We start from the raw sequence: 12,182 nt of genomic DNA on the forward strand, positions 1-12,182 counted from the left end.
TCTCGCAGCCCCCCCACTGTCATTCGGCGAAGCCGCGATGACGTCACTCCCGCGCATGCGCACGGGAGCCGACACGCGTGGCAGCTCCGTCGCAGAGAATGCCGCGCTCAGTGCGCCTGCGCGCCGCTGTCTACGCCGCATGCGCCGTAGACAGCGGTGCCTGTTTTCGGGCAAATATCTCCTAAACCATATAGGTTTAGGAGATATTTCTTGGACCTACAGGTAAGCCTTAATCTAGGCTTACCTGTAGGTCAAAGTGGTTTGTAAGGGTTTACAACCACTTTAACAAATAAAATGCTGATAGGAGAGGAGAGCATAGTGAGCAGAGGCTCCCTTATTGTTTGCTAACAGTTCAGTTTTAAATTCCAGGAAAGGATATAGGAGTGGCAATAATAGCAACTTATCTGAATGAGCCCTAAAGCTGGCCATACACCTATAGATTATCTGCAGATTTTCTATGGTTAGATGGAAAAAGTGCAACCGATTTCTCCATGTATGCTAAACCATGTGGATGGAGGAATCTCCCACTGGGCCAAGCTTCAGTATCTTGATAGTCGGCCCCGCTGGCTCTCAACCTAAACAATGCCTGCACCCAATCAAAATGTTCAGGTATTGTGAGAGCAAGCGGGGCCGACCAGCAAAATATGGAAGCTTGGGCCAGTGGGAGATTTTTCCATCCACACCGTTCAGTGTAGATGGAGGAATCTGTTCCACTTTTTCCATCTGACCATAGAAAATCTGCAGATAATCTATAGGTGTATGGCCAGGCTAAGGCTGACCACACATTATACAATCTCTTTTAGATCTACCATCAGCTACATAGTGCAATTTAATGCTAATTTCATGCTAAATGAATGGATTGTTTTCTGAGCAGAAGCTCTCCTCTCCCCGTCCCTCCCCGCAGTTTTTTTTGGATACATCAGAGGTGCCAGAAGACTGCGAAGGCATTCGCTAAGTGCAGCACGGCCCATGCAGGTGCAGTGGGCAGCCGACTTTGATGCTGAACCTGAAGGCTAATAGAGAACGAGCCCAGGTGAGGATGGTGCTGGTTCCAATCACAGCCGATCACATCTAAAGTTACCCGCTAACCTCACGCACTGCTACAGCCTGAGGAGAGCTTGTAACTGTCAATTCTGACAGCACACATTTACACTGATAATCAGGGCACTGATTATTAGTGCAGCCCTATCAGTGCCTCCTCATTAGTGTCGCTTATCAGTGCCCATACGTGCCGCCTATCAGTGCCCATCAGTGCCCAGGGCCACCTATCAGTGCCTCCTCATCAGTGCTGCTTATCATTGCGCATCCGTGCCGCCTATAAGTACCCATCAGTGCTGCCTACCATTGCCCATCCATGCCGCCTATCAGTGCCCATCAGTGGCACCTATTAGTGCCTCCTCATTAGTGTCGCTTATCAGTGCCCATCCGTGCTGCCTATCAGTGCCCATCAGTGTCCATCAGTGCCACTTTCAGTGCCTCCTCATCAGTGCTGCTTATCAGTGCCCATCCGTGCCACCTATAAGTGCCTCCTCATCAGTGCTGCTTATCAGTGCCCATCCGTGCTGCCTATTAGTGCCCATCAGTGCCACCTATCAGTGCCTCCTCATTAGTGTCGCTTATCAGTGTCCATCAGTGCCACCTATCAGTACCTCCTCACCAGCGCTGCTTATCAGTGTCCACCCGTGCTGCCTATCAGTGCCTCCTCACCAGTGCTGCTTATCAGTGCCCACCTGTGCCGCATATCAGTGCCCATCAGTGTCGCCTATCAGTACCTCCTCACCAGCGCTGCTTATCAGTGTCCACCCGTGCTGCCTATCAGTGCCTCCTCACCAGTGCTGCTTATCAGTGCCCACCTGTGCCGCATATCAGTGCCCATCAGTGTCGCCTATCAGTGCCTCCTCATCAGTGCTGCTTATCAGTGCCCATCCGTGCTGCCTATCACTGCTTCCTCATAAGTGTCGCTTATCAGTGCCCATCAGTGTCCATCAGTGCCACCTATCAGTGCTTCCTCACAAGTGCTGCTTATCAGTGCCCATCCGTGCCGCTTGTCATTGACACATATCAGTGCCTCCTCATCAGTGTCCATCTGTGACCATCAGTGAAGGAGAAAAATTACTTGTTTGCAAAATTTTATATCAAAAGAAATAAAAAACTTTTTTTCTTCAGAGCATTTTTCATTTGTTTAGCAAAAAATAAAAAATCCAGTGGTGATTAAATATCCCCAAAAGAAAGCTCCATCTGTCTCAAAAAAATTATAAAAATTTCAATTACAGTGTTGCATGACTGCACAATTGTCATTCAAAGTGTGAATGCGCTGAAAGCTGAAAATTGGCCTGGGCAGGAAGGGGGTGAAAGTACCCGGTATTGAAGTGGTTAAAAGACCAAAAGGGAGCAAATAAGAGAAGATTATTGTTAGACTTTATATACCCTTTAAGCTACTGATTTTCATGACTTGGGTTGTAATTTCCCAAAAATAACAAGGTCTTGCGGCAGTTCTTTATACAGTTATTCACAGCACTCATGGACATTATTTTATCAGACAAGTGTATGTCATCGCCCGGTGTGAATGATCAGATAGACACTCTGACCACAGCAGGCTCAGTGAAGGCGTGCGACTCTGTCGGTGATTGCAGCTCTCGGCTCCAGAATTTTTCTGACAGGGCGGAAACAGATAATGACCATCCTGGCAGCCGTTTGTTGTTATGAGCGGATAATCACTACCCAATCTCCACAGTCATCTCCCTGCCAACCGAGCTGCGATTCCGGGGGCGTCATCCATATGTTGGAGTAGGAGACATGGCTACGTTATTGCTATGACATCAATGGAATACATGAAAAGCCGATTGGCTTTAAACGGCTTTATGATGGAAGATCTGAAATGGCCAGGGGCAGCCGTCCCACCAGAGCCGGTTCTTCATTTTGTTAAAAAAAGTGTTTTTTGCTTGTTTCTTTTTTTCTTTCTTTTTATTTTTTAAAGAAGATCCCCACCAGAGATACCAACATAAGGTGTGATGGAATGGCTGGTGTCCCTTAGGACCCATCCAGAAATTACTGTGGTAAGGCCAATTTGCCACAAAGCAGATTGTAAAGAACTTGTGACATGTTTTTTCAGTGCAGACCACCACAAATAGATGCCAAATTTCCCTGGGTTTTCTAGGACAGTCCCACATTTTGGCTTTCTGCCCCCTGACCATGCTATGTCCCAGGACCTGTCCTGGAATCACCGTGTCAACCTTATGTGAATTACTGCAATAACTCAAATAGGAATTAACTGTGGAGACTGGGGCCATGAGTGGGTGGTCCCTTCATATTTAGAGACAACAAGGGCCTGTCCCAAATCCCAAGGGTCTGTCATGTCTACCCCAACGCAGGTGGTCAGACACTATAGCTGGCTACTGTGTTCTTCACCTATAGTAGCCCCCTCTGCCTCTGGGTGTCATGCTTGTGGCTGTCAGAGTCTTGTTATGCCTCAAAGTACTTGTAGTTCTGCAACAGCTGGAGGTCCGATAATTTCATATCATATATATCAGTCTGGATGTCACACCACTTCCTCAAACTCAATCTATCCAAAAACCGAACTTATAATTTGTCCTCCCCCATATGCCCATTCCCTTTCCCCTGGTCTCTTTGTCAAAATTCGATGGCACAACTATAAGCCCATCCCCACATGCCAATGTTCTAGGTGTAGTCCTGGACTCTCCTTTAAGCACTACATCCAATCACTGTCCAAAACTTGCTGCCTCAACCTCTGCAACATCTCCAAAATACTCCCCTTTATAACCAATGACACAACAAAGCTCTTGATTCACTCAATGGTCATCTCTCGCCTCGACTACTGCAACTCCCTTCTCATTGGCTTACCTCTACATAGTCTATCACCTCTTCAATCCATCATGAATGCTGCTGCCAGACTCATCCACCCTACCGATCGCTTTGTATCTGCTACCCCTCTCTGTCAATCCCTCCACTGGCTTCCGCTCACCCAACAAATTAAATTCAAAATACTAATAACTACTTACAAAGCCATCCACAATTTAGCCCCCAACTACATCACTAGCCTAGTCTCTAAATACCAACCTACTCATTCTCTTCATTCCTCTCAAGACCTCCTGCTCTCTAGCTCCCTCATCACCTCCTCCCATGCTCACCTCCAGGACTTTTCCAAAGTCTCTCCAATCCTATGTGTAGCACTGAACCCCGAAGGAGCGGCTGATTTAATTGGGCTTACCGTTACCTTCTTGACCTCGTGTCTGTCTAGGGGTTTCCCGAGGTAGATGGCCCAAGAACTGTAGAGACGGACTCCAGATGCGCTTAAGGGATTTTTATTTGCAAAAGAATAAATGAAACACAGTCTCTCAAAGTAGGCTTAGAGGGTTTTTAGGTATGAAAGTCCAGGCACTCTTGAACTAAATCAAACAGACAAAAGAGTCTCTCACATTAGGAAATCCAGAGAATAGCCATTCAACAACTGGATTCTCACCCTTATCGGATAGTCCTTCTCTCACTAGGCCTAGCAGCCGATAGAGTGCTTAAATCAAACAAAGTCTCTGCCACAGACTTGCTGTAGAACACTTGAATGAAGTTTCTGCCACAGACTTGCTGTAGAACACTTGAATAGAACTGAAAGATGTAGATAACTCAGAGAACCCTCGTATGGTACCAGTATCTTGCAGCTGGTCCGGCGATACCACACGAGACTAAATTTGCTTGGGGTCTTCCAACTTAGCCTCCAGGCTCCTGCTGAGAAGCCAACCTTTGCTTGGCCTTCTCCCGAAGAGTCCTCCACTGGATGCTTTCACAGTTGCTGGGCCTCTCCACAAACCGAGACGGCACCGGACCACCTTAGAATCCTTCTTTCAGTTACTTTGCCTCGGGCTAGCCAGCCCCGAGACTTGGAGTCGGGTGGATCCGCACCCCAGGCCATGAGAGCCCTGGGGGCTGGTCAGGAGGACCAGGACCAAACAGCCAGATCGCACTTCTGGACCGGAACTCTGAAGCACGTGACATCAGCACCTTAAGTACCCTCTTCCAGAGTGCACAGCAAGAGTGACACTCCCACTGGGCTGATTCCGAAAGAGAACTGACACTTAATGCACCTAACTGGATTGCGTTCTAGCACCTGCTAGGGATGACAATGCCACCTATGGTCAAGCAGAACGCAAAACAATCCAGCCAGACTGATAGTGAGGCCAAAATTTCGAGTAATTAAACCCAAAACCAAACTGCGGTTCCAGGAATTTTAAATGCCAAAAACACATAGCGCATGCTCTTCAAGAGCCGGCGCTACATATGGAATTCCTTAACCCCAATCTGTCCACTTATCTCCTACACTATTAGCTTTTAGACGATCCTTGAAAACCCTCCTCTTCAGAGAAGCCTACCCTACCCACACCTAACAACTATATTTTCATTTTCTCCTTCAGCTCACCCCCCACAGATATTACCTTTTGTTTCCACTTGACCCTCCCTTCTAGATTGTAAGCTCTAACGAGCAGGGCCCTCTTATCCCTCCTGTATTGATTTGTATTGTAAGTGTACTGTCTGCCCTCATTTTCGAAAAAGCTGCGCAAACTTTAGGCGTTATATAAATCCTGTATAATAATAATAATAATACACAGGGAAATCTAAACTAGCAAAGCAGGGCAGACAGACATGGAGCTTGATCAGGAACAACACACGTATCACTCTCTATCACAAGCACCCAAATGAGGTTTTAGCTGGCTTATAAAAGGCTAATGGACCGTACACACGATCCGAATATCGTACGAAAACGGTCGTCCGAGGAAGGATCGTACGATTTTCAGATCGTGTGTACACTACTTTCGACAGCCGATTGGACATGCACGGACATTTTCCACGTACGATTCCAGATCGTGCGATTTTCGGTTAGTCAGTATAGTTGTCGTCTGAAAATACAATACAAATACATTACAACACATGACATCACTTCCAATTTTGTTTTCTATTGTACGAGAATTTTTGTGACTTTATTTAGCTATTCAATTTCTACTTGCGATTATTAACTGAAAATGGTTGTACGATATTCGGATCGTGTGTAGGGGGCATTAGTTTCCACCCAGAGACTGAACATATTAATCAGCCTGCAGGTGAACAGACAGGCAAGAAGAGCGTCATTGCCGAAACCCCGGATGCTAAAATGAGGAACAGGAGCACTAGATGCCCCTGACAAGGTCACTGAGAAGAGTTAAGGGCCATCTCCAGGGGATCAAGGGATAAGATAAGTAAAAGCACTTTTTAATATTCCCCTAGACCACCTGTGTTAAACGCAAGGCCCGTGGCCGAATCCGGCGCTCCATACCATTTCATGTGGCCCTCACACCTCTCCTACAGCTGTAGCACCCCAGAGGACAGAAATCCTCTGCCAGATCTCTGTGCAGTCGCTGAGAGGCTCATCTCTGTGCTACAGTCTCAGCAGTCAGCAGCAGAAAGGACAGAACTCTTCCTACAGATTCTGCGCCTCTCTCAGCAGCTGCAGCACCACCTCGTCTCCACCTCCCCTGGTCTAAGCATTCAGTAGACTCCAACCCTCCCCTGGTCCACCTCCAGGCCCTGATCTTTCTGCTTCCCAGCTCCACCTTCTTCTTAGCAGCAGCACATGGTGGGGGGGGGGGGGGGGGGCACTATGACATAAGGGAATGTGGGGGACTCTTGACTTCTGACCATGGGGGGCTTGCTCTGGACATCTAGTCTTACAGACACAACTGGCAACCGTAATGCTGATGTAGCCCACAATGAAGTTGAGTTTGACACCCCTGCCCTAGACAAAACCAGACAACCTTTGCCCTTCCCTCTCCACATACATACAACAATTTGTTTTCCAGAAAAACAAGGCTGCTGCCCTAATTTACAAGAGCCTGGGGTCAATTTATAAAACAAACTCACAAGCATTCATGCCAGTTGTACACATTTTTCCCTGTATTTTTTGTAATAGATTAATTCCTTTGATTGCCAGTTCCATCTAGTGGCCAACATTTGGTAGGGTTTTCTGAAATACTTTAATGAAAAACATACCACATTTTGGCCACTAGGTGGAGCTGATAATCATAGGTATTATTTCTATTATAGTGTAGCACTAACCCCCGAAGGAGCTGCTGGTTAGATTGGGCTTACTGTTACCTTCTTTTTCTTCTCACTTCACGTCTAGAGGTGCCCCGTGGTAGATGGCCCAGTAACTCGAGAGACTGACAACAGATCCACTTAAATGGATTTTATTTGCAAAAACATAGACAATGAACAGTCTCTTAAAGTGGGCTCAGAGGGTTGGAAAGGAAGTTTAGGTACTCTTTAGTGTCAAAGTCAATATTGAAGAAGTTGCTTACTTTGACTGCATCCAGAGAATAGCCATTCCTAACTGGATGGTCACTCAAGTTGGACAGTCCCTCTCTCACAAGGCCTATCAGCCAACAAGGTGCTTACTCAGGAACAAGTCTCTGCCACAGACGTTGTTGTAGAACACGTAGGAAACTAAACTTGTAGAACACTCATGGGATACCTGGATCTTTCAGTCAGCTTGGTGATTTCCACGAGACCGGATTCTCATGGGTACTCCGTCCAGATCCTCCAGGCTCTTGCTAAGAAACCAACCCGTACGTGGCCTTCTTCTGAAGAGTCCTCCCCTGGATAGCATGAAGTCACTGGGTCTCTCCCAAACCAGAGATGGCACCCAAACACCTCAGAATCCTCCTTTAGTTTCCTTGCCTCGGGCTAGCCAGCCCAGAGACAACAAGATCAAGTGGATCCGCACCCCAGGCCATAGCCTTCCTGGGGGCTAGCCAGGAGGATCAGGACCATGAAGTCAGTACATCCTTCTGAACTGGAACCCCGAACCACGTGACGTCCGCTTCTTAAATACCCTCTCCCAGAAAGAACAGCAAGAGCGCCACTCCCACTGGGCGTGCTCCGAGAGAGAGTAACTTAAGCCCCCAACCAGACCATGGTTCCATGCCTGCCAAAAGAGACAGTGCCCCCCCTGTGGTCAGGCCGAACATCTCATAGTCCAGTCAGACTGATGCTGAAGTCCAAATTTAGACAAATGTACCCAAACCAAACTGCAGTTCAGGTGTAACCTTAACTTTGAAAAATGCATAGCGCATGCTCTTCAGGAGCTGGCACTACAATAGAAAATACAGGGAAAATGTGTGCAGCCAAAACGAATGGCTGTGACATTCGCCTAACAATTTTTTTTATAAATAGACCCCACTGTTTATAGGGAGAGGACTCTTGAGAGATGTAGAGCTAGTGCAGCTACACCATAATGAACAATTGTCACCAGGACAAAAAGAGAGCAAATCTGCTTAAAAGGAACAAAAACAACAATACAAACTTGATTCTAACCCCTCGCCACTGTATCCAAAATCAAAGAAAAAGGTTTTCTGTTTAGATACACTTAAGCCCCGTACACACGAGCGGACTTTTCAACATCCAAAGTCCGTCAGACTATCCGATCGTGTGTGGGGCTGCAACGGACTTTTGATTCGCCAAAGTCTGACGGACTTTAGAAATGAAGCATGCTTCAAATTTTCCCGAAGGAACTCCGCCGGACCCGGTCCCCATCGAAAAAACCGCTCGTGTGTGTGCTACTCCGACGGACTAAAACCGACGCTAGGGCAGCTATTGGCTACTGTCTATGAACTTCCTACGTCGAATCCAGTCGTACGTCATCACGTTCGACTCCGTCGGAGTTTGGTGTGATGGTGTGTGTCCAAGTCCGTTCGGTCGAAAAGTCTGTCAGAACTCCGTCGGAACTCCGTCTGAACTCCGGCGGAACTCCTTTGGAGGTCTGTCAGACTTAATCCCTCTCGTGTGTACGGGGCTTTAAAGTATATTGTCTTTTTCCTTCTACATAGGCTAGACACAGTAAATTGGAAAAGGCTGTCGATGGCTTCTCCAAAAAAAAAAAAGACTATGATGGATGCTTCCACAAATAAATTGTATTACTTATAAAATATATATTTTTACATACCAATGATATATGTACCAAATCCCTACAATTCAGAAGAAAAGATGGTGCCCCTTTAATTAATTCTTCTCACTCATCTTATAATAGTATGTCTTTGTAATTGTAACTAGCAATGGGCAATCAGCACAGTATTACACCCTTCCAGCTCTAGCTGTGCTTGGCTGAGCAGACATCTGCTAGGCAATGTGATCCTGCTGTGTAGATAGATACAGTACACTGCAGTCATCTGTCATCGCAGGAAGGACGTCCATTCCAGCACCTGCACATGGGCAGATCATTGCAATGGGAAATCCTTACAAATATCCTTCAAAAGGATATACTTGTACAGTAAGTTGTAAAATAAGACTGTGAATACTTACCTTTTCCATTGCCTGTGCCACGCGAAAAATCTTCATTTAAAGTGCAAACCTAGATCTGAGAACTCTGGGACTATATTACTTTGTCTTTCATAGTCAAAACCTGGTAAATTTTATTTATTCAATAAAACAGCTATTCTCAACCAGGATTCCTCCGGAGGCTGCTAAGGGTTCCATGAGCTGTGGCTAATTCACATTCTTTTTGATAGTGCCTGCATAGTCCCACGGTTGATGCCACTTAGTAGAGCAAGTGCCATGACACCAATGATCTTTTTAGCTGTCTGTAAGGGGGTCATTCTGCCCACTGGCCACCAATGGAAGGAGCATTCTTTCCACTGATCATCAATGTAAGAGGCATTCTTCCCACTGATCACCAATGTAAGGTGCCTTATTTTCTCTGATTACCAATGTAAGGACCATTCTCCTCTCTGATCACCAATGTAAGGAACGTTCTTCCCACTGATCACCAATGTAAAGAGCATTCTTTTCACTCACCCCCAATGTAAGGAGCATTCTTCTCACTGACCACCAATATAAAGGGTCATTTTTCCCACTGACCACCAATGTAAGGACTAAGGAGCATTCTTCCCATTGACCACCAATGTAAGGAACATTCTTCCCACTGATCACCAATGTAAGGAGCATTCTTCCCACTGATCACCAATGTAAGGAGCATTCTTCTCATTGATCACCAATGTAAGGAGCATTCTTCCCAATGATCACCAATGTAAGGAGCATTCTTCCTAATGACAGCCATTATAAGGGTATTTCTTCTCAATGACTATCAATGTAACTTTTTCACACTGATCATTGGTGAATTGGTTTAAACAGGGGCACCCAGACCTGAAACTTATTTCAAGGGATCCTCTAGGGCAGTGATGGCGAACCTTGGCACCCCAGATGTTTTGCAACTACATTTCCTATGATGCTCATGCCCTCTGCAGTGTAGTTGAGCATCATGGGAAATGTAGTTGCAAAACATCTGGGGTACCAAGGTTTGCCATCACTGCTCTAGGGTAAAAAAGGTTGAGAAAAGCTGCAATAAAAGCTGATAACTGGTGATCCTGCCAGTCTCCTTGTGAATAATGGGTAAATCTGGAATTGAAGCATCATATTGTAATGTTTAAGTCCAAAACTGAGTTTATTCCAAACATACATTGTATAAAAATCCACTGCATTTTGGAGACCTAGTAACACTAACGAGTTACATGACCCCGGGGAGGAAAAATGGCTAATTGGGCCCAATTTGGACATTTTCACTTAGGGGTGTACTCATGTTTGTTGCCAGCGGTTTAGACATTAATGGTTTTGTGTTGAGTTATTTTGAGGGGACAGCAAATTTACACTGTTATACAAGCCACTGGTCACGGCACATGGCTCTGAAGAAACGGCACAAGCGGTCAATCCTTCAGAGCGCATGCGCTGATGATGTCATCAGCGGCGTATACAGCAAATATCTCCTAAACGGTGTGTAGCACTAACCCCAGAAGGAGCTGCTGGTTATTTTTGGGCTTACCGTTACCTTCCGTTCTCCTTGTGACATGTCTAGGGGATGTCCTGTGGTAGATGACCCAGTAACTTGGGACTGACAATAGATCCACTTGAATGGATTTTATTTGCAAAACTCAAACCATTGAACAGTCTTTCAACTTGGGATCAGAGGGTTGGAAAAGGAAGTTCAGGTACTCTCAATGTCAAAGTCCAAAAATGTTAAACAGCCAACAAGGTGCTTACTCAAGAACAAAGTCTTTGTCACAGACATTGTTGCAGAACACGTAGGGAAACTAAGCTGTAGAACACTTGTAGGATACCTGGATCTCTCAGCCTGCTTGGCGATATCCACAAGACTGGATTCTTTCGGTAACTTCAGCCCTTCCAGGCTCTTGTTAAGAAAACCAACCCGTATGTGGTGTTCTAAAGAGTCCTCCCCTGGAATGCTTGAAGCACAATGGGTCTCTCCCAAATGGAGACGGCACCCAACTACCTCAGAATCCTCCTTTAGTTTCCTTGCCCTGGGCTAGCCAGCCCCGAGGCACCAAAGTCGGGTGGATCCGCACCCCAGGCCATAGCCTTCCTGGGGGCTGGTCAGGAGGACCAGGATCATGTAATCAGTACATCATACTGGACCAGAACCCCAAACCACGTGACGTCCGCATCTTAAATACCATCTCCCAGAGGGCACAGCGAGAGGGTCACTTCCACTGACCTGGCTCCGAAAGAGAGTAACTTAAGCGCCTGACCAGACCATAGTTCCACGCCTGCCCCCAGAGACAGTGCCCCCTATGGCCAGACTGAACATCTGACAGTCCATTCAGACTGATACAAAAGTCAAATTTAGACAGATAATACCCAAACCTAACTGCAGTTTAGGTAGAGTTTAATTTTGAAAAACACATAGTGCATGCTCTTCAGGAGCCCACCGCTACAGGTGCAAGCTTAAAAGATATTTACAGTACCCTTGTTGTAGGCTTACCTATAGGTACAAACAAACCAGGGGAGTTTACTTCCTCTTTAAGGACTTTCTATGGCCCTGTCCAGCTCTTGAAGAGTAATTGCCTGTCTCCTGGAATCTCCTCCATGCTCTTGAGACTGTGCTGGGAGACACAGAAAACCTTCTGGCAATGGCACGTATTGATGTGTCATCCTGGAGGTGTTGGACTGCCTGGGCAACCTCTATAGGGTCCAGGGAGTGACACTGACTCTAGTAAAAAGCAGTCAGAAAAGATGAGTAGGGAAAAAATGTCAGCGGACTCTTCCTGTAAATCCATTTCTGTTTTGGAGGTCGTCTCCTTGTTGCCCATCTAGTGCACCTGTTGTCAATTTAATTTACAGCAAAGCAGCTGAAA

At 46.3% G+C, this 12,182-nt stretch overlaps 1 protein-coding gene across 1 annotated transcript in view; it reads right to left on the reverse strand.

Annotated features, from left to right (window-relative positions):
- The window catches only part of LOC143927370 (disks large homolog 2), a 1,494,912-nt gene that overhangs the window by 642,216 nt on the left and 840,514 nt on the right, over nucleotides 1-12,182 (reverse strand). The window lies entirely within an intron of this gene.

This window comes from Lithobates pipiens, unplaced genomic scaffold (assembly GCF_037356315.1).
Source record: "Lithobates pipiens isolate NorthernLeopardFrog02 unplaced genomic scaffold, aLitPip1_a1.2 Scaffold_23, whole genome shotgun sequence".
NCBI lineage: Eukaryota > Metazoa > Chordata > Amphibia > Anura > Ranidae > Lithobates > Lithobates pipiens.